We start from the raw sequence: 22036 nt of genomic DNA on the forward strand, positions 1-22036 counted from the left end.
CCCTGCTCTACGTACATATTGAGTAACACCGAGGGTGAGGTTCAGCTCTGTCACTCCCTTATGTTCTACTCCCAACGATTCATATCCTTCGACTCCTATAACAGCAGACTACATTCTCTGTGAATTATTCATAACGTGTCCCTCCATGCATTTTATCCCTGATGACTTCAGAAGTTCAGTGTTTACATAGCATCCATACTTACGGTAAACAGAGCAAATGTTCTATAGAAGGTAGTATATCATTTCGGATAATGGTCCAGGCCCTAACATTAACCGAGTATGTGCCTCGGAACGCTATAAACTGGGTTCAGAAGGATGATATGTGTATACAGGTAAGAATGTGCTAGAAGCACGGTCAGGGAGCGGGCCGATATTAATATAGGATGAACGCCGTGCCTCATATACCTGCTTCAAGATATCGGTTGGGGGGGGGGGGGACGCCAACGTGACCTGTCATTCTTCTTCCTTTCGAACTGCAAGCTGGCTGATGGAAGTTGTACCAGCGTCTTTTACAAAGCAGCAAAAACAGCGACATAGCATCCTTAACTGATAAAAGACAAAAGTTATCTAGCCTCATCTCACACATAGCGCCCGCGCTTTAGTCTGACTGCATATTTATTTTCATAAGCTTTATCATACTGTTCCTCAAAAGTGGCTTCTAATCACATTGCGTGCTTTTCGTTACGCGACTCGAAACGTAATTTCCAGTAAATAATAATTCTTCAAGGGAACATAAAACTATATTTAATATTTTTGAGGAAGCATGATGGCCTCTTTACTGTCGTCAGTCTCTATAAATGATTATACGACAAACTTATTTCACATTTTACAGATAGTCCCACCTTTTACCGGCCAATGAAGTTCTGCAAACTCGATATCTGAATGGAGCAAAAATTCGTAACTTGTCCGGAACAATGAACTTGGGATGATCTCCACAAGCCTATAAAGATATTCTTCTGAATTTTTGTTACATGATAACTGATACGAATGTGTACGCTGTCAAGTAAATATGTGGATTATTTCATTTAGAAATAACCTAAGCTTAATCGATAACACAGAAATGTGGTACGACAAATGAACGGAAAAGTAACTTTTATTGCCAACGCAGATAGAAACAGCAACAAACCTGTTAAAGAAATTGCTTGAAGTCGGTTATTCCGTCCCCTCGTAGAATATTGGAGCAAAATATGTGATCCAGTGGCAGATGACGTTCGAAAAATTTGAAGGATGACGGATCGTCTCATATAACCAAGAAACAACGAAGACACAAACAATGGAAAAAATGAAATGTCGTGTGACGAGGGCCTCCCGTCGGGTAGACCGTTCGCCTGGTGCAAGTCTTTCGATTTGACGCCACTTCGGCGACTTGCGCGTCGATGGGGATGAAATGATGATGATTAGGACAACACCCAGTCCCTGAGCGGAGAAAATCTCCGACCCAGCCAGGAATCGAACCCGGGCCCTTTGGATTGACAGTCTGTCGCGCTGACCACTCAGCTACCGGGGGGCGGACAAACAATGGAAAATCCAGGATAAACTGTAACAATACACGAAAAGGATAGTTGCTACTCACCGTATAGCGGAGATGCTGAGTCACAGAAAGGCACAACGAAAAGACTGTCGGAAAATTATCATTCGGCCGACAAGGCCTTTCTCAAAGATAGACAACATACACAAACGCACACACTCGCGCAGACGCAACTACGACTCACATGACTACAGACTGTTTGTTGTCCCTTTCTGCCATTCAGCATCTCCACTACATGGTGAGTACCAACTATCCTTTCCATACATTGTTAAATAGCTGAGAGAGTGTCACGAACCTAATAAAGCGAGCTGAGACGGCAACCTTCAAAACAAAGGCCTTTTTCATTTTGACGAAATGTGTTCACGAAATTTCAGTCAATAACTTTCTCCTACGGAATGTTTTACTGTCTGTCAGTTTAATGAGGGAGAAATCACCATCGGCGCAAAATAAGAAAATCAGAGCTCGCTCGAAATGATTGACATGTTATTTCTCTTACTCAGTGTTACAGGAGAGGAATTACCATCGCCACAAAATAAGAGAAATCAGACCTCAGTCATAATGATTGACATTTTATTTCTCTCACTCACTGTTACAGAGTAGGACGGTGCTTTGATAGTGTTTCTTGCATCGTCTTATAATCCTTCTTTTAAAACGTCATTAGGTTGCCACGTTGGGCCAATATCGTAGTACAAAAGCTCTAGTTGTTACATGAAACGTTAGAGACATAATCTGGAAACAACGATAACAAACATGACCACTGCTTCCAGACTTTGTCTCTAAGCTCACATGTGACAACTAGACATTTTATATTGTCATGTTGACACAAGTCGACAGCCTGGTAACGATATAAAAGAAAGAAGCCTGTCGTGACATAAGAAACCTGTATTGCTACAGTTTGTAACTGCCCAAGTCGTGTTGTGCCGACTCCACTGTAGCTTGAATGATTTTTTTAAGTTTGTTTTATATGCCCGACTTCTAATATCACCACACAAGTCTCCAGGGTTGAGCAGTTATTGCCCGATGACGACACGCAATACAGTTTGTTAAAGCGGAGCTCTCCGTTATTAATTATGTTTTGGATTTAATTTTATTACTCGTCCAGAGACTCAACGTTCCTTTGTTTAACAGCGCTTCGTCAAAATAAGTATGAAATGCTAATGTTTTTGCAATACATAAGGTCGACTATTGAGTTAAAGTTCGTACCTATTTTGCCATTTTAGAGAAGAGAAACCTTAAGCGCTTCTGCTTCTATAGTCTCAGTATCAAATGTTCACTAATTTCAATTTACTTCCTATCTCATTTCAGTATTTAACACAAATTATATATCAGTGTCATTTCAGAGATATTACGTCGGTTCCACACTAACGGAATAACACGTAATTGTCATTTCACATCACTTTTATTAATAATCCTTTTTCTTATGACGTAAATGTTAATGAATGATCACTATCTAGGAGGAAAGGGGGATTGATCCTAATAATGAGATAATAGCTTTTAATGAGCCCGCAATCGTTAATTAAATAAAAAGTCACGTTCAAGGATGATATGCGAACAACTTTCGTTACGTCCGTTTTCACGCATCTGTCAAAACTAATCCTGTCGCCCACAATTCAAATTAACACTGACGTTAACCCCTTTTGTCGGAACATCGAATCGTAACTATTATGTGAAAGTTTATTCTAGTGCAGGAGTTAATTCCTTTCAGATACGCGCACGACCGAACAGCAGAACGGAACACAAACGACTTGTTTTAACAACCGAACAGCGCAATGACGTTACATTACGACAATGTCCGCCCAATGAACATCTCTTTGAGTTTATCTTCTCTATTCTGCTTAATTAAACTATTCCCAATTACAATTTATTCAGCTATTTAACGAAAACATCTAACAAAAACTAAAATAAATTTATCCCAACGTTAAAGATCCGTTATAAGATGTCGTTGTTTTAATTAATCAATGATGGGAAGTGGAGCCCGGCATGATTAGGATTCCCTTCGTGTGGATTACAGAGGAATTATGTAGAGATAGATGTAGATTTTCTACGAACATCCTCCCAGATAACTAACGGAGTAATATCTTTTTCCGATTTCAATGTTTCGTGTTTCGATGAGAAGCCTGTTGGTCTACTTTAGGTTTAATGTTTCCAGTGTACTAAGCATTAGAATACCGGACAGTATGTGAATAATTTTATAATGTACACAAAGCTCAACATAGAACTGTATATGAAGGTAGTATCTGTTCCCGAAAGAACAGATAGCATTGATGACCGTGCAGCTTCTCTGTAATGAAATGGTAATTAAATCGACACCCTAGGTGCAAACAGGCGTTGATATAAGTCAACGGGGACAGTTGAAAATGTGTGCCCCGCCTGGGAGTCGAATTCGGGATCTCCTGCTTACATGGCAGACGCTCTATCCATCTGAGTCACCGAGGGCATAGAGGACAGTGCGCCTGCCAGGACTTATAACTTTCACGCTCCCCGTGAGCCCTCGGTGGCTCAGTTGGATAGAGCGTCTGCCATGTAAGCAGGAGATCCCGGGTTCGAGTCCCGCTCGGGGCACACGTTTCCAACATGTCCCCAATGATGTATAACAACGCCTGTTTGCAGCTAGGGTGTCAATTTAATTATCATTTCACTCAACATTGGAGACATTGCTGAGATGCAGATCCACGTGAGTGATAAGAGCTTCAGATGGGTAACCAAATAGCTTGTCTGTTTTACATCATTTATTTGAATCAGTCAATAGAGGTGAAATTGTGACTACATAAGTACTGTAATTTTTGTAATTAAACAACACAGAGGATGGAAGTGTAGGAAGCATTTCACACTGTTCCAGGTGCCACTGCGGAAACTGTGCTCTGGGTGTATAATCAACCGGTTCCAGGTTGTGGACACACTGTAAGTGAAATGGACGTAACAATTGCTCTCAGTGGACTGTTCTTACATTCGTCTGATTCATCCCCATGTTATGTGAAGTTGCACGAGTGCTGATTGAAGGATCCCGCTCCACATGCTGCAAGACAGCTTCCTCACATTGCAGCGTTCTTACCGTGCGACGGCGTCCCTGTCCAGGTAATCTGCGAAATGACCCGGTCTCACGCAGACGTTGGTACACAGAAACAAAGGTCGTATGATGCGGGATGCGGCGATTAGGATATTGTTGATAAACCCGCTGTGCAGCTCGCCCGTTGTGGTGCACTACGTAGTACGCACCAAGCGTATCAGTATACTCACTCCAGGTGTATCTCTCCATTAGTAAACAGAGACAATGCATTACTACACTGTTGGACAGCAGCTGCCTACAGCTGAAGAGTGTAATACGCCCTCTAACGACTGAAGATCGTAATACGCCCTCTAACAAATGAAGAGAGTAATACGGCCTCCACCGGTTTAAATAATCCTCATAGGAAAAAATTACATTAGGGAAAAATATTTGTTTTAATGTCCCCTACAACCTCCCAGAGTTTGTCGGTTTAAATACTTTTCACCCTGTACGTACAAGCTTCTTCCAATTAAGGTTTTCCTACTTTTCTGTTACGCCCTCGAATGAGTCAAATAAACCTGTAACCAATGGTGACACGCCTCTTTCGTGGCACTTCTCTTTGTATAGTTTCAACACTCCCTGGTAGTTTTACTTCGTAAGGATCAAACACAATCGAGCAATATTGTAAGCTGAGAGGCAAGAGTGAATTTTAAACAGTTTCTTTCGTAGACAGACTGCATTTTGCCTGCATACTGACAACGAACCGAAGAATTCCACCTGTCTATCTACGAAAGAGCGTTTGTGATTATTCAATTTCGCATCCCTACTAATTATTACACTCAGATGGTGTAACCGTCATGAATCACACGGTGATTTTCAAAGTGTACATGTGAATGTGTATATAAACGTAGAAAAAGCAGTTTCAAAATATCCTTTCCCGAAAATACGCCGTACGCCATGAGCCCTTACCAAATGCTTCTCGAGGTAAGCTATTTACCTGCCTTTAATATTTCCGCCACCGATGGGGAGTCTAATTCAATCCTCTTTCAGTCCTTTGGTACAAGAACAGCATTTTCTTGTGTAATACGTGTGTCGGAAGAGTCTACTTGGAGTGAAATTTTAAAGATACGTGAACCACAGCAGCGGTAACAGCTGTTGCTTACTCTACAGCAGAACAGGAGTATTTACTTTTCTTTAACTTGCGACGATTCCGAGACGTATTTAAACAATTCTGAAATAACACAGGATGGAAGACAAATACGTACCGAGGATATCTCACATAACCACTGAGATGGATGTATCTTTTTCCCAGTAGATATGTGTCGGGGTATGTTACCTGTGAAGTACTGAAAGACGAAATACGTTTTATCCGTCGATTTAACCACTTGTCATATTCTACGTTCAGTTCCCAAGTTACGTATAGTGACTTACGTATGTTACAAACGATTATCTTTTGTTGCGAATTGGCCATTTGAGAACCACGTTCCAAATTTCAGTTCTTCAAGGGCGCATTCATCTGTCCACTATGTTTGTTCTGTATTCAGACCATTGAGAACCAGTCCTTTTACTTACCTTGCCATTTTCAGTACTTTCTCCCGAAAGGCTTCTCTTTCGGTTATAACTTCTGTTTTTATATTGTTCCTTTAGGTTTTTCTCATTATTTTTGCATTTTTTCTATATTTTGGTATATTTCAGCATTGCTTCATAATTTTCAACCCTCTGCTGCGTTTCGCGGTCCTAATATTTTCTTCATAATTCGACTTTCTAGTACGTCTAATTTATCTAAATTATAGTGTAATGCCAGGCATTCGCTTGCATATAGGCATTCTGACTTGACGTATGTGTTGTAATGCATTATTTTTGCATTATTGCACAGGCAGTTCTTACTGTAGAGGTCTTTGGTGATACGATATTCTCTGCCCATTTTTTGCAATCTTTCCTCTGTTTAAGACTTTCCCGAAGCATTTTCTTGGATTATCTCCCCTAAATAAATGAACTTTTTACCCTCTCTGTTTGCCCATCATCTGTTTTCTGGAATGTTGGAGCATCCTTGACGTTTGTTACATTTTTTTTTTCTCCGCAGAAATTCTTAAGGCCGTTCTGCTCGCTGTTTCTTCCAAGAGATTTACTTGTGTTGTAGCAAATGCCAAATTTTAGGAAAGTATAGCAAAATGATTTACAAATGCAAGACAGTTGATTTCCATGCTTTTGATTCCTCTTCCTAGCTTTATAGGCGAGATGTTGAGTTCAACAAGTTTTTCCTTCCAAATTCTAGCTGTTTTCTCTAACACACTATTAAAAAGAATTGGGGGTTGGCCACCACCTTATCGTACACCTGTTTCATGAAAGGCTGTGAGATTTCTCCCATAACTTTTGCTTTACAGACTGTATCTCTAAATTTTTCACGGATTAGATTTGCCAGTTTAGGGTTTACGCAAAATTCTCTAAATATTTTATCTATACTTCTTCTGTCAACAGAATTTAAAATATTTTTGAAATCTGCAAACACAACTACAATGTCGTTTCAATTAAGTAATCTGTGGCGAATTACTCAGATTAAATATTTGTTCTGAGCATGACCTTCCTTTCCTAAAACCAACTTTATATTCACCTAAATGACTGTCTAGTGTTGTTTCTATTCTGCTGAATAAAATCTTGGAATATGCTTTATACGCGGCTGGCAGTAAATAGATTCCTCTGTAATTGTTTACACCCTGTTTATTACCTTTTTTGTGGAGGAAACTTTCCATTCCACTAGAATTTTTTTCTGTTTTCCAGATTTCTTCAAAGACTAAATTTAGCTCCATTGCTATATTTGGCAATGACCACTTCAAAAGTTCAGCTGTAATACAATCTTCTCCACTATCTTCGCTGTTTTTGAGGGTTTTAATTACTTCTTCCATAGCTGGTTGCAAATCTTGTTTCAAATATTCATTTATATTTGAGAATACCTATTTATGAATTGGTTCAGGACAGTTCAGAAGCTGATGAAAATATCTTGTTAGTGTTTCACAATTTTTAGTATTGCTTAACCCAATTTTTCTGTTTTTCTTTTTGAAACAGACATTTGGTGTTTAGCATCTTTTTGATTTCTTCTTAGAAGTTTGATAAAAGTCACTAGTACTAATTTTTGCAAATTTTTTTTTGTTTGCAAAGCTTTCTCCATTTGAAAAGCTGGTTTCCGATTTCTGATTAACCTGGCTGTTTCCTTTCTCTGTTGTTTGAATTGATCACTATCTTCAGTTTTCTTTGAGCATTTCTATTTCCCCCTTTTAGCTGTCTCTGCTACGGCTTCATCGCATATTCCATTCCACCACATTTTAATTTCATTTTTTAGTGACCCGAATATTTTCTGTGCTGAATTATTAATTTCTTTGGATTTTTTGTGGTGTCACCGCCAGACACCACACTTGCTAGGTGGTAGCTTTAAATCGGCCGCGGTCCATTAGTACATGTCGGACCCGCGTGTCGCCACTGTCAGGGATCGCAGACCGAGCGCCACCACAAGGCAGGTCTCGAGATACGGGCTAGCACTCGCCCCAGTTGTACGGACGACGTAGCTAGCGATGCACACTGACGAAGCCTCGCTCATTTGCAGAGCAGATAGTTAGAATAACCTTCAGCTAAGTCAATGGCTACGACCTAGCAAGGCGCCATAACTAACATTGCATGTATCTAAAGAGTCTCACTTGTATCGCCACAATCTCCAGATGTACCAAAAGGATGGATTAAAGTTAAGTATTCCAGAAGCTACGTACTTTTCTTTATAGCATCATTACGTATCCTGTTTCAGACCTCACGCCATCCTGCTTTAGCTTAGCGCGTGCCTTTCGGCTTCCTCTCATTGTGTCTAGGCTGTCTTGTCTAGACACAACATTTTTCGTGCCATCTGCCTTATTTAGCCACTTTAACTCAGTCTCGATAATTTTTAATTTGTTGTAGTGGAACAAACAATGAATGTGTAATGTGCTGATAATGCTATCTCATACGAGTATATGGAATCTGTGTGTCCTTCAAGCAATCGCTCCAGGTCTGACGCTGTTCACGTATCTTACATTCCTTACCAGACCTGATAACAACACTAAACACGAACGACACTAATGCATGGTGGTAACCTTTCTGTCACAGGGCTATTCACTTACATATTCACTTATATTGTGTACTTGTACGAAGTTACACTGACATCATACTAAGTCTTCGGTGGATTCACCTTGTCAGGCAGTGCATTTTAGTTACATTACTACGTCTAGTTCCTATACATACACCTGTACTCCGCATGCTATCTGACTGTGTGTGACGGAAGATACTTTGCATACTACTATCCCTCCCCAAATTTTCTGTTCCCGTCGTGAATTGTTCGCGGAAATAATGATTTATATCTATGTTAACTGTAAATTTGCGGTTCTCTAAGAACACGGGACCCACGGGACTACATTTTTCATTTAAATTAGTTTTAGAACCTACATTTGGGTAAAACAACACTTTAAACTGAACTATTCTATGAATTACTTTTCTCACTACGTTATTTTTCAACGCTACCTACCATTTGAGTAAAGCTTTGCGCAACGTAATTACCGAAGAAAGATGTCTTTCATAGCCGGCCGGTGTGGCCGAGCGGTTCTAGGCGCTTCAGTCTGGGTACCGCGCGACTGCTACGGTCGCAGGTTCGAATCGTGCTTCGGGCATGGATGTGTGTGATGTCCTTAGGTTAGTTAGTTTTAAGTAGTTCTAAGCTCTAGGGGACTGATGACCTCAGAAGTTAAGTCCGATAGTGTTCAGAGCCATTTGAACCGTTTGAACAATGTCTTTCATATATAAGTATGGTCAGTGGTCTTGAACAATCCATGAACAAAGGATGACAAGATTTTCTAACTATCGAAATGGTAGTAAAACGAATTCAACTGCTGCACATTTATTTCACAAGAATCTACATGCATGGGAAAAATTAAACAAACGAACGTCTTCGTTCAAAATTAACAAGATGCATATGAAGCACTATACTGTCTTACACTGGCCAGTCATTAATCTGACCACCTCTCAAAGGCAAGTGTAACCGCTTTTTGTAGTGCAAACCGCTTCCACTCATAGACGAAGAGTCACTGCAGTTATGGAAGGTACCTACAGGGTTTTAGAGCCAGCTGCCACAACTTTGGTGGTGAGGAACCACGGATCGAACAGCCTCATTGCAGTTCCTAACTACCAGTAATCCCACCCTCTTCGAATGACCACAAGTTTTCGGCCAAGAGGATTCCTCTGGAACAAGGCAGACAACTTCATCTGGCTTGAAGACTTCATCATCCACAGACAGTGATCGAAACCTGTTCGTCAGACGAACCAGGGGGCCACAGGAAATCTTTCACGTGGAACGACATCCCAATCTACCATGGATGAAGGATCGACCTCAGTTTGGGCAGTGCTCAGGGTGGCCACTGTAGTGGACGGATCAGGGAACACATGAGCCGTGCAGGTCATCCCTTAGATCGCCCCGTCTGGCCCCCCACAGTGATAACTATTGGCAACAGCCTCAAGTTGCGTGACCAAAGCTAACACCGCCTGGAGTTACAAAGCAGGGGTCATCAACTCAGCTCATACTGAACACAGAAATCACATCTATCTGTACTAAAGACGGCCTGATAAATACACACGTACGAAATACAGGAGGTGAAGCTAAATATCACTGGCGAAATGTTAATCGCTTGTTCTGAGACTCTGTATCAACTGTCAGAACTCCGGTGCACTGCAACTACTGTTATGAGAGCCACCACTCGACTGGAGGCTCTAACAACTACAAGTGGCTGTTTTAAAAATAAAGAAAAGAATTGTGTGGCGCGTTTCTATGCAGTACACAGTTACCCAAGTGTGGAACTGTGGCTGTTAGTTACGCAAACACGTACTAAATTTAGGAGTTGAAGCTAAACAGGAATTAAATTGTGAAAGGTGTTACGATAATGAAAAGCTAGTAGTTTCTAGGCGATCATAATAAGGAAAAGAGGCATATTCAGTACTTGCAAGCACTCAGAAAAGTGAGATTCTCGCAGTGTTCCGCAACGCGCCTTAAGTGTGTGAGTTGTTTAACAAAGACAATAGTCCAGAAAAAAGGGCGAAATTTAAGAGAAAAGAAGTCGTTTAGTCGAAAAATTTTTGTTCAGTGGTAGGACGCAGTGTCATGAGCAATACATTAAAAATTCCCGTCGATAGTGTGTGAGCATGGAGGTGACGAGTGACAATGTTTAAAGACCGCTTTTTAAAGTTTCTTTATGTATAACTCAAAAATAGCGGCTTCTAGCGAAAATGTTTCCCAGTACAAACTTAAACAACGTTAAGTTTTCGACGTAAGGGTCCTATTCATTTTGTCTCTAGGACAAATAGTTTCCGCGTTTCAGGGGATGAAAAAATTTCAGATTAGTAAAATAATTTTTAATTGTGCAAAGTTATTATTTGTTGTCACATGAAGTTAAGTAAGAATAAATATTAAATGTGTCAGCCACTTTCAAGTGGAGCAGAGCCGTATTAAGAATAAGTTATGGTCCTGGACGTGTAACAGAATGGATGCTCGGAGGATGGGGAGAGAGGGGAGGTGGGTGGATGAGGCAGAAGCCAGAGGGATGGTAGGTCACCGAACTGTGGTCATGCGCTTCGCTCTTTCGTGCTGGCCACTGTGGCCGAGCGGTTCTAGGCGCTTCAGTGCGTGGAACCGCGCTTCAACTAGGGTCGCAGGTTCGAATCCTGCCTCGGTCATGGATGTGTGTGATGTCCTTAGGTTATTTAGGTTTAAGTAGTTCTAAGTCTAGGGGACTGATGACCTCAGATGTTAAGTTCCATAGTGCTTAGAGCCATTTGAACCATTTTAACCATTTGAACCCTCTTTCATAGGTCTAAAAACTAAAGGGCGACTAGGTGATTCGTCACTCTATGAAGCCCACTACGTCAGAAGAAGTCACTACAGTGTGTTAATGCACTTTATGGAAAATAACCATCCCCGTGAATGTCTGCTCACTGCGTCGCCCGTGATTCATCGTTTAACAATGAACATAACTATTATAAGATTAAAACACCATGTGTAATAACATACGCTTTTTCCATTCGCTGCAACGCTAAAATATTACGCCTAGAGCAGAAACGAGTAGGACATTCTTTTCAGGAAACTTATTGTAGTTTGATTTTGTTCGGGAAAATATTTTTGCTAGAAGCCGCCGTTTATGAGTTATAAAGTAAAAGATACAAAAGTGACATTTATACGCCAACCTTCACCCCTCCCACAACGCTGATACCCTACCAGTGGCGATTTTTGTTATGTTGTTCATTACACTCTTTCTTACCACTGAATAAAATTTTGCTAGTACACCATTTGTTTTCTCCTATTCTGGGCTACGTCTGCTGTGCAAGGAAACATTTAGGACGAAACAGGCACAACCATTTCACTGTGAAATATTTCGTTCCAAGCTATGGAGGTATCTCGGACACGAAGAATGAAATTCTCCTCATAAACCTCGATGCATCTCCATAGCTTGCCTCCGCTCGCCGTTGCTACGGATTCTATGAGAGACGGCGCCTGCGAGATAGAGGGTCGCCCCTTCATTTACGTGGCGCGCGCTGCCGATATGAAACCAGTGGCCCGTGAAACGGGGCTCATACCTTACGCGCCGCGAGCGCTCCGTGTGAGGAGCAGCCGCGTTGCGGGCAGTCTACGTCCCAGGAGGTAAAGCGATCGGGCGCCGTCTCAGCGGTAGGTACTTGCAGCGAGCTAAGACCGTTCCATATTCCGAGGTTTCACATGAAGCCATAGCGTTATAGCGCAGATCAATAGCTGGAAAATAAGAAACTGCAATTTGTCCTCGACTAGAGTAACTAAGAATGTCGAATTATTCTCTGCAGGTAAGGATAGTTTAATACATGGAAAACGTAAGATTAAATTACGTCGACTATCTTTTGTAGTGTTTTCACTACACCATTGTCAATTTTGAAGTCACTATCGGAATGTAGCACTACTCATCCCGATGTCAACACGACGACTGCACTTACCTGTGGGAGGTATAACGTATTCTTAACTGTACTTTACGAAATTGTCGTGGTACGTATACGGCATTACAGAATAACATCTGTAGACTTTTATTAAAGCTGCCAAGGAACATGACAAGTAGAATTGATATTACGCTACTAAAAACATCACAGATAGATAACTTACATGTTGTAAAACACAACATAACATTTGAAGTACGTGGGATATTCGCTCCGACTTCTTTCGTGAACGTGCAAGTTCCATGCTAGCCAACCTTGCGTTACCTTCCAGATTATGGTCTCCAGTGGTTCTGAGAGTCTGCACTGCCTGGCTGTGTGTGTCATTTGTCTCTGTGCAGCCACGCATAAGAAGTCACCTTCATTCTGTCAACGGCCTTGTCAAAGATGGCGGAGGAGCGGACAGAGGTTCAGGGCACTCTCTTGCCCTTGGGGTGGGGAACTGCTCCTAAGTACCGTAGAATGAACAATAATCAACTGCATGAGGGTGCAGAAGGAAATGGAAAACATTGCATTAAAGACGCATAATGTGTGTCCACGCGACATGTGGTCTGTAAGTGAAATAGTGTCATTGTGATTTCTCCATTGACAAAAGATTCCGGAACAGTCCAACATTCGGATCTCCGGGAGGGGACTGCCAAGAGGAAGATGATCTTAAGAAAAAGAGTGAATAACCAACGAAATGATAACGTTCTACAAGTCGGGACGTGGAATGCCAGAAGCTTGAACGTGGTAAGGAAGCTAGAAAATCTGAAAAGGGAAATGCATAAGCTCAGGCTAGATATAGTGGGAGTCAGTGTCGTGAAATGGCAAGAAGACAAGAATTACTGGTCAGTTGAGTATAGGGTGATATCAACAGCAGCAGAAAGAGCTATAGCGGGAGTAGGATTCGTTATGAATAGGAAAGTAGGACAGTGTGTGTGTTACTATGAACCGATCAGTGATAGGGTTGTCCTTATCAGAATCGATAGCAAACCAACACCGACAAGGATAGTGCAGGTATACATGCTGACGTCGCAAGGTGAAGATGAGGAATTAGAGGAAGTATACGAGGATTCTGAAGGGGTTATACAGTACATGAAGGGAGCTGAAAATCTAATAGTGATGTGGGACAGAAATGCCGTTATAGGGGAAGGAGTAGTAGAAATGGTTGCAACAAAATATGAGCTTTGGTCAAGGAATTATAGAAGAAAAAGAATAACTGAGTTCTAGAATAAATTTAAGCTGGTAATAGCGAATACTCTCTCCAAGCATCACAAGAGGAGGAGGTATACTTGGAAAAGGCCGGGAGATATGGGAAGATTTCAGTTAGATTACGTACTGGTCAGTCAGAGATTCCGAAATCAAATACTAAATTGTATGATTTTCCCAGGAGCAGATAAAGACTTAGATCACAAAGTAGAAGGGATGAAGAGAAAAGTTTTAGAGATTAGTCAGGAAGAAGCAATATGCAAATAAGTGGGATACAGAAGTATTAAGGAATGACGAGATACGCTTGATGTTCTGTCAGGTTATAGATACAGTAATAAGGAATATCTTGGTAAGCAGTACAGTTGAAGAGGAATGGAGATATCTAAAAAGGGCAATCACAGAAGTTGAAAAGAAAAACATAGGTACAAAGAAGGTAACTGCGAAGAACCATAGGTAACAGAAGAAATACTTCAGTTGATCAAAGGAAGAAGGAAGTACAGAAGTGTTCAGGGAAATTCAGGAATAATACAGAAATATTAGTCGCCAAGGAATGAAATAAATACGAAGTGCAGGGAAGCTAATACGAAATGGCTGCAGGAAAAATGCGAAGAAATCAAAAAAGAAATTATTGTCGGAAGAACTGACTCAGCATACAGGAAAGTCAAAATAATATTCGGTTAAATTAAAATCAAGTGTGGTAACATTAAGAGTGCAACGGGAATTCCGCTGTTAAATGCAGAAGAGTGAGCGGATAAATGGAAAGGGTACATTAAAGCCCTTTAGGAAGGAAAAGACTTGTCTTATGTGATAGAAGTAACAGGAGTCGATTCAGAAGAGATGGGGGATTCAGTATTAGAATTTAAGAGAGTTTTAGAAGACGTAAGATGAAATAAGGCAGAAAGAAAAGATAACATTCTGTCAGAATTTCTAATATCATTGGGGAAAGTGGCAACACACCGACTATTCGTGTTGGTGCTTATAATGTATGAGTCGGGCGACATACGATCTGACTGTCGGAAAAATATCAGCCACACAATTCCGAGAACTGCAAGAGCTGACAATCGGCATAAAAGCTCATGCATCCAAGTAGCTGACAATAATAATATACAGAAGAGTGGAAAATAAAACTGAGGATGTGTCAGAAGACGATCGGTTTCGCTTTAGGAAAGGTAAAGGCACCAAAGAGGCAATTCAGACGCTGTGGTTGAAAATGGAAAAAAGACTAAAGAAAAACGGAGACACGCTCATAGGATTTCTCGACGTGGAAAAAGCGTTTCACAGTTTAGAACGCTGCAAGATGTTTTAAATTCGGAGAAAAATAGGGGTAAGCTATTGGTAGAGACGGGTGAAACACAACACCTACAAGAGCCAAGAGGGAATAATACGAGTGGACGACCAAGGACGAATTGTTCGGATTATAAAGCGCGTAAGAAAGGGATGTAGTCTATCGCCCTACTGTTGAATCTGTACATTGAAGAAGCAGTGATGGAAATAAAAGGAAAGTTTGGGAATGGAATAAAAATGCAAGGCGAAAGGATATCAGTGATGCGATTCGCTGATGACATTGTTATCATGAGTAAAAGTGAAGAAGAATTACATGTTCTGCTGAATGGAATGAACAGTCTAATGGGTACAGAATATAGACTGAGAGTAAATCGAGAAAAGCCGAAAGTAATGAGAAGGGGCACAAATGAGAACAGCGAGAAACTTAACATCAGGATTGATGGTCACGAAGTAGATAAAGAAAAGGAATTCTGCTACCTAGGCAACAAAATAACCAATGACGGACGGAGTAAGGAATACATCAAAAGCAGAATAGCACTAGCAAAAAGGGCCCTCTTTGCTAAGAGAAATCTACTACTACCAAATGTAAGCTTCAATTTGAGGAAGACGTTTCTGCGGATGTACGTTGGAACGCAACATTGTATGTCAGTGAAAGATGGACTGTGGGAAAATCGGAACAGAATAGAATCGAAGCATTTGAGAGGTGGTGCTATTCACGAAAGTTGAAAATCAGGTGGACAGATAAGGTAAGGCATGAGGAGGTTCTACCCAGGATCAGTGAGGAAAGGAATGTTTGGAAAACTCTGACAAGAAGAAGCGACGTGATTATAGTACTTCTGTGGAGACATCAGGGAATGATTTCCACGGAACTAGAGGGAGCTACAGAGGGTAAAAACCGTAGAGGAAGACAGAGATTGGAATACATTCAACAAATAACTGAGGACGTAGGTTGCAAGAGCTACTCTGAGATGAAGAGGTTGGCACAGGAGAGAACTTCGTGGTGGGCCGCATCAAATCAGTCAGAAGACTGTTGACTCACAAAAGATAAAGCTGCGCGTGGGATGTATCACGGAATTCTGGATCTTCGCATTTCAGGTCGTCAGTATGGAGATTTCAGTTTTTGTAACGTGGTTGCAACAGGAGTCCACTGTGGGGCCGGTTTTTGTGCCGTATGCAAGCTTTGTTGCTAGTTTCCAGACGTATGTTGCGGATCTGTAGTTTCATCATGCTGTTTGATTCTTCGGTGAGATCACTGTATTACTCTTGTCTTCATTTGTGCATTTTATACGTACCAGTTTTGTTTATCGTAGGTCGTATTAGTTTTGACTCATATTCACATAACGTAAAATCTAGTGTATTTTATTCAAATAATAATGAAAATCAGTATTGATTTGTCGTAGATTCGGAACCTTGTACCAAAGCTGACGGCGACGTCAAGATGGAAATTTGTGGTAAGGTATTATCGCTGAAGGCATCGGTCCCTAAGCTTACGCACTATTTACATTAACTTACGCTAGGATGTCCCAGGGAGGACTCGAACCTCCGACAGGGGGGGCCGCGCGGACAGTGACAGGGCGCCTAAGACCAAGCGGCTGCCCCGCGAGGTCTCTAGTTGGATTAACACATGCGTGAAAGTGGGAAGAACGTTTTCATTGAATTATTTTTCGGGTTCGTTAAACAACTGACGATTATTGTGCGATATTTGAAACGAACTGTAACCACCCATTGGTGATTGTCGTTCCTGTAAGTATTCTCATTGACACTAGAGTTATAAATTCCGTTCCCCTTTTCATTAATTAAACAGCTTCCTTTGAACTTACAAGCACGTGTACTTATATGTTTGTACTGGTACTGGCTCTCCTCACGGTGTCTGGTCCCTTTTCAGCTTTTCTGGCGACTTGAGTAGCATTTACAAAAAAAAAAAAAAAAAAAAAAAATGGTTCAAATGGCTCTGAGCACTATGGGACTCAACTGCTGTGGTCATCAGTCCCCCAGAAATTAGAACTACTTAAACCTAACTAACCTAAGGACATCACATACACCCATGCCCGAGGCAGGGTTCGAACCTGCGACTGTGGCAGTAGCATTTACAGCTATCGGGTAAGACGTCGTGATGCCATATGTTGACGCATCCAGTTCGAAGCAGCGATATCGTAAGATCAATCTAGTCAACATAAATTTCGTCTTTGTTTGTTAGGATCAGAGAGTTCACGTCCTGCGTGTTTAGATACAGATCGTATAGATGGAGTATAGACTGTCTTGCGTGAGTTACCTCAATAAGAAATGCTAATTACAGGTCTAAGCGTTAGTGCAATTGAAAGTTAATAATCTGTTTGCTCTAGAAACGTTTCGATACATTTCTCTTAGTGCCTGTAAAAGCACTACCGTCGTTATTAAAATTTCCGACTCAGATTGCGTTACTGGGGAATCATGCTTGACAATTTACTGAAAATAAGATAAAATTTGTTTCAAAATTTTAAATGAATATTCAACATAATTTCTTGAGATGAGTGGAAGCTTTCACCTTTAAACAAGTTATTTCATACGTGTTCTAAAAAAATAGTTATATGATCTATTCATCTTAATGGCTGAAATGAAACGTGAACAGTAGTTCCACAGCTTAAATAAAATTTGTGTTTCTGGACTGTTGACATAGCCATGAAGATCATCGTTTAACAACTGAAAAAAATGGTTCAAATGGCTCTGAGCACTATGGGACTTAACATCTATGGTCATCAGTCCCCCAGAAATTAGAACTACTTAAACCTAACTAACCTAAGGACATCACACAACACCCAGTCATAAATTGAAAGTCTTATAAGATATACATGTGCACTGGCATAGTAAAACCGCCATCGAACACAGGAGATAGTCATTATTTAGATCTTTATTTATTTGAAAGTCTTGATTAGCGAAACGAAATCTCTGTGTCTACTGTGGCATAATTGAATATGCTATTTCACATGCATATAAAATCAATTCATTTTCATTGACGGTTTGCCTGAGCTGATAAATGAACACTGCGAGCTCACCATGATAATCCTAAATATGGTATTCTAAAAGTACACTGGTGTGCAAAATTTACGGACATGAGTAACTTACGCATGAATTACCACTGTGAAGTAAAATAGCTCCGTAACACTTGGACCATATACATAAATAACAGCTACATTATAGTACAGAAGATAACAGAAAGTAATACGCAGTGAAACGAACATAAGAGATACTTTTGTTCAAAGGCAATAACCTCGATGTCATTGCTATTTCTGATGATTACAAAGGCGGAAGGTGGAGTGTGCGCTCACCACGGACGGCAATGCGTGGTCTGCGACGTGCTCTGATGCTCGTCACGCTGTTGGTATTATTATTATTATTGTACTATTATTATTATTATTATTATTGTGTTTCCTTCAGAAACGTTTCAATAAATTCACCATTTTCGCAGCAAAATCACTAACGTCGATATTACATTTTCCGATTCAGATTGCGTTATCAGAGAATAATGCTTGAAAACCGGCTGAAAGTCTGGGCAAAACGCTTTCAAAATTTTAATTGAAATTGAGCGTTATCATCGGGGACGATTGCCGTCTTCCGCCTTTAAACAATGTTTTTACATACATAGCTGCAAAATATTTATGTCATCTTCCCTGGTCAGCGATTGTGACCCAACAGAGACATTACTCTTACATGTTGTTCTGGCGTGTTGTCACTTACTTAACAACTGACGTCGTTATGAGAGAACTATGTCTTCGAAAAATACAGTGAAAGGTCGGCTGGTGTGGCCGTGCGGTTTAGGCGCTTCAGTCTGGAACCGCATGATCGCTACGGTCGCAGGTTCGAATCCCGCCTCGGGCATTGGTGTTTGTGATGTCCTTAGGTTAGTTAGGTTTAAGTACTTCTAAGTTCTAGGGGACTGATGACCACTGATGTTATGTCCCATAGTGCTCAGAGCCAAATACAGTGAAAACTCTCTAAAAGACAGCAGTTGGCATTCATTATTATGCTCTACATTTATTTCAGTGTCTTGGTGAGCCAGGAATAGCCACTGCGGCTACTATGGCATAAATGAATCGTTTCAAATTCTTGCAACATCCAATATATCCGCCGCAATCAACAGTTTGCCTTAAAGGATAAATGTGAACATTGTAAAGTTGACTGTGGTAATCCACACATACATTTGGGGTTACACTCGTGTGGTATGAGACAGTCCCAGGGGGGTCCACTGGGGGCCGAACCGCACACTAACCCTGGGCTCGGTGTGAGGCGGCGGTGGGATGGGTGGACTGCTGTGGCCTGTTGTGAGGTTGTGAACGACTGAGGGCTACGGCAGGACGCAGCTTCTCCTTCGTTTCTAGGTCCCGGTTTAATACACACATACATACGTACATACGTACATGAATAGATACATGGTAATTTTACAGACAATATTCTAAAAAAACACTGGTGTTGTAAACTTACGGGCGTGAGAAATTGTAGTAAGATGTTTCACAGCGAAGGAAAATAGTTCGATGACACGTTGACTACGGATGTAAAGAATTTTTACAGTATATTAGAGAAGGCAACTAAAAGTAATACGCTACCAGATGAACAGAAATGATACATTTATTCAAAGCCAATGATCACACTCAAGTCACCGCGGCATCTGATGATCCCCTAGTTGTGACAAAAGGCACCACATGGTTCTTATTAGCACGTGTAACCAGCGCCCATGAGATTGAATGCTCTGAGATGTGCTCCCACGCTGACTGCAAGGCTGATATGGAATTCTTGTTGTACGACGTTTCACTCACCCACCACCACCACCACCACCACCACCACCGACTGCTGCTGGAGGGTCGTTCATGCATGTGAACATACTACAGTACTTCTAACCAAATCATCCCACACACGCCCATCGATTTTAACTTTAAGGAATCGGCAGGCCAATCCATTCACCGAATATACACTACTAGCCATCAAAATTGCTACACCACGAAGATGACGTGCTACAGACTCGAAATTTAACCGACAGGAAGCAGATGCTGTGATATGCAAATGATTAGCTTTTCAGAGCATTCGCACAAGGTTGGCGCCGGTGGCGACCCTACAACGTGCTGACATGAGGAAAGTTTCCAACCGATTTCTCATACACAAACAACAGTTGACCGACGTTGCCTGGTGAAACATTGTTGTGATGCCTCGTGTAAAGAGGACAAATGCGTACCATCACGTTTCCGACTTTGATAAAGGTCGGATTGTAGCCTATGGCGATTGCGGTTTATCGTGTCGCGACTTTACTGCTCGCGTTGGTCGAAATCCAATGACTGTTAGCAGAATATGGAATCGGTGGGTTCAGGAGGGAAATACGGAACGCCGTGCTGGATCCCAACGGCCTCGTATCACTAGCAGTCGAGATGACAGGCATCTTATCCCCAAGGTTGTGACGCATCGTGCAGCCAGGTCTCGATACCTGAGTCAACAGATGGGTCGTTTGCGAGACAACAACCATCTGCACGAACAGTTGGACGACGTTTGCAGCATCATGGACTGTCAGCTCGGAGACCATGGCTGCAGTTACCCTTGTCGCTGCATCACAGACAGGAGCGCCTGCTTTGGTGTACTCAGCGACGAACCTGAAGCACGAAAGGCAAAACGTAATTTTTTCGGATGAATTCAGGTTCTGTTTACAGCTTCAAGATGGTCGCATCCGTGTTTGGCGACATCGCGGTGAACACATATTGGAAGCGTGTATTCGTCATCGCCATACTGACGTATCACCCGGCGTGATGGTATGGGGTGCCATTGGTTACACGTCTCGGTTACCTCTTGTTCGCTTTGACGGCAGTTTGAACAGTGGACGTTATATTTCAGATGTGTTGCTACCCGTGGCTCTACCCTTCATTCGATCCCTGCGAAACCCTACATTTCAACAGGATAATGCATGACTGCATATTACAGGTCCTGTATGGGCCTTTCTGGATACAGAAAATGTTTGACTTACTGCCCTGGCCAGCACATTGTCCAGATCTCTCACCAATTGAAAACGTCTGGTCAATGGTAGGCGAGCAACTGGCTCGTCACAATACGCCAGTCACTACTCTTCATGAACTGTGGTATCATGTTGAATCTGCATGGGCATCTGTACCTGTACACACCATCCAAGCTCTGTTTGACTTAATGCCCACGCGTATCAAGGCCGTTATTACGGCCAGAGGTGGTTGTTCTGGGTACCTATTTCTCCAGATCTAAACACCCAAATTGCGTGAAAATGTAATCACTTGTCAGTTCTAGTATAATCTCTTTGTCGAGTGAATACCCGTTTATCATCAGCATTTCTTCTTGGTGTAGCAATTTTTATGGCTAGTAGTGTATTTTCGTTCCAAGAGCTCCACCACCGGCACTGTCCGATGCAGTCGCACATTGTCATCCATAGAAATGGAGTTTTCCCGTAATACACCCCTGAAAAGATGGGCATAGGAAAGGAATAAAACGTCATAATAACTTTGACAGTTATGTTCCATTCAACATTATCCCTCTTTAGACAATAAGGCGGAAACCACCAAAATGGTCACTACATATAGTTGCGGGAGGTGGCAGCACGTATTGGAGCCACAAACATTGTCAAACTTGATCGGTTTGGTGGCCTCCATAGCTTTCAAACTGCTTAGATGGAGGAGTTCTTTGGACGAAAGGAACTTCAGGAATGGCGTACCCATTTCCCCGACTTAAATTCCACCGATCACATGTCCGATGCGTTCGGGAGACGCATTCCATTATGTCCACATACACCAATATTTGTAATCATTGAGCAGTTGTCAATCATGGTGATGGCGGAAAAGAATGCCCTACCTGAAGAACTCCTTACCATTCATGTGGCGGGCATCGGAGCACAATACAGAGTCTGCACTGCCGTTCGTAATTAACATATACCTTACTAAGGACTATGATACACCTTTTGTAATATCACGGCACTCCGTCTTAAAGCCACGAGTGGCCTACCGGGACCATCCGACCGCCGTGTCATCCTCAGTGGAGGATGTGGGTAGGAGGGG

At 41.7% G+C, this 22036-nt stretch overlaps 1 non-coding gene across 1 annotated transcript; it reads left to right on the forward strand.

Moving 5' to 3' along the window:
- Positions 1-4015: 4015 nt before the first annotated feature.
- On the forward strand, positions 4016-4090 carry Trnat-ugu. Its single transcript has one exon. It is a non-coding gene; the product is annotated as a tRNA-Thr (tRNA).
- Positions 4091-22036: the final 17946 nt, after the last annotated feature.

This window comes from Schistocerca americana, chromosome 2 (genome assembly GCF_021461395.2).
Source record: "Schistocerca americana isolate TAMUIC-IGC-003095 chromosome 2, iqSchAmer2.1, whole genome shotgun sequence".
Lineage (NCBI taxonomy): Eukaryota > Metazoa > Arthropoda > Insecta > Orthoptera > Acrididae > Schistocerca > Schistocerca americana.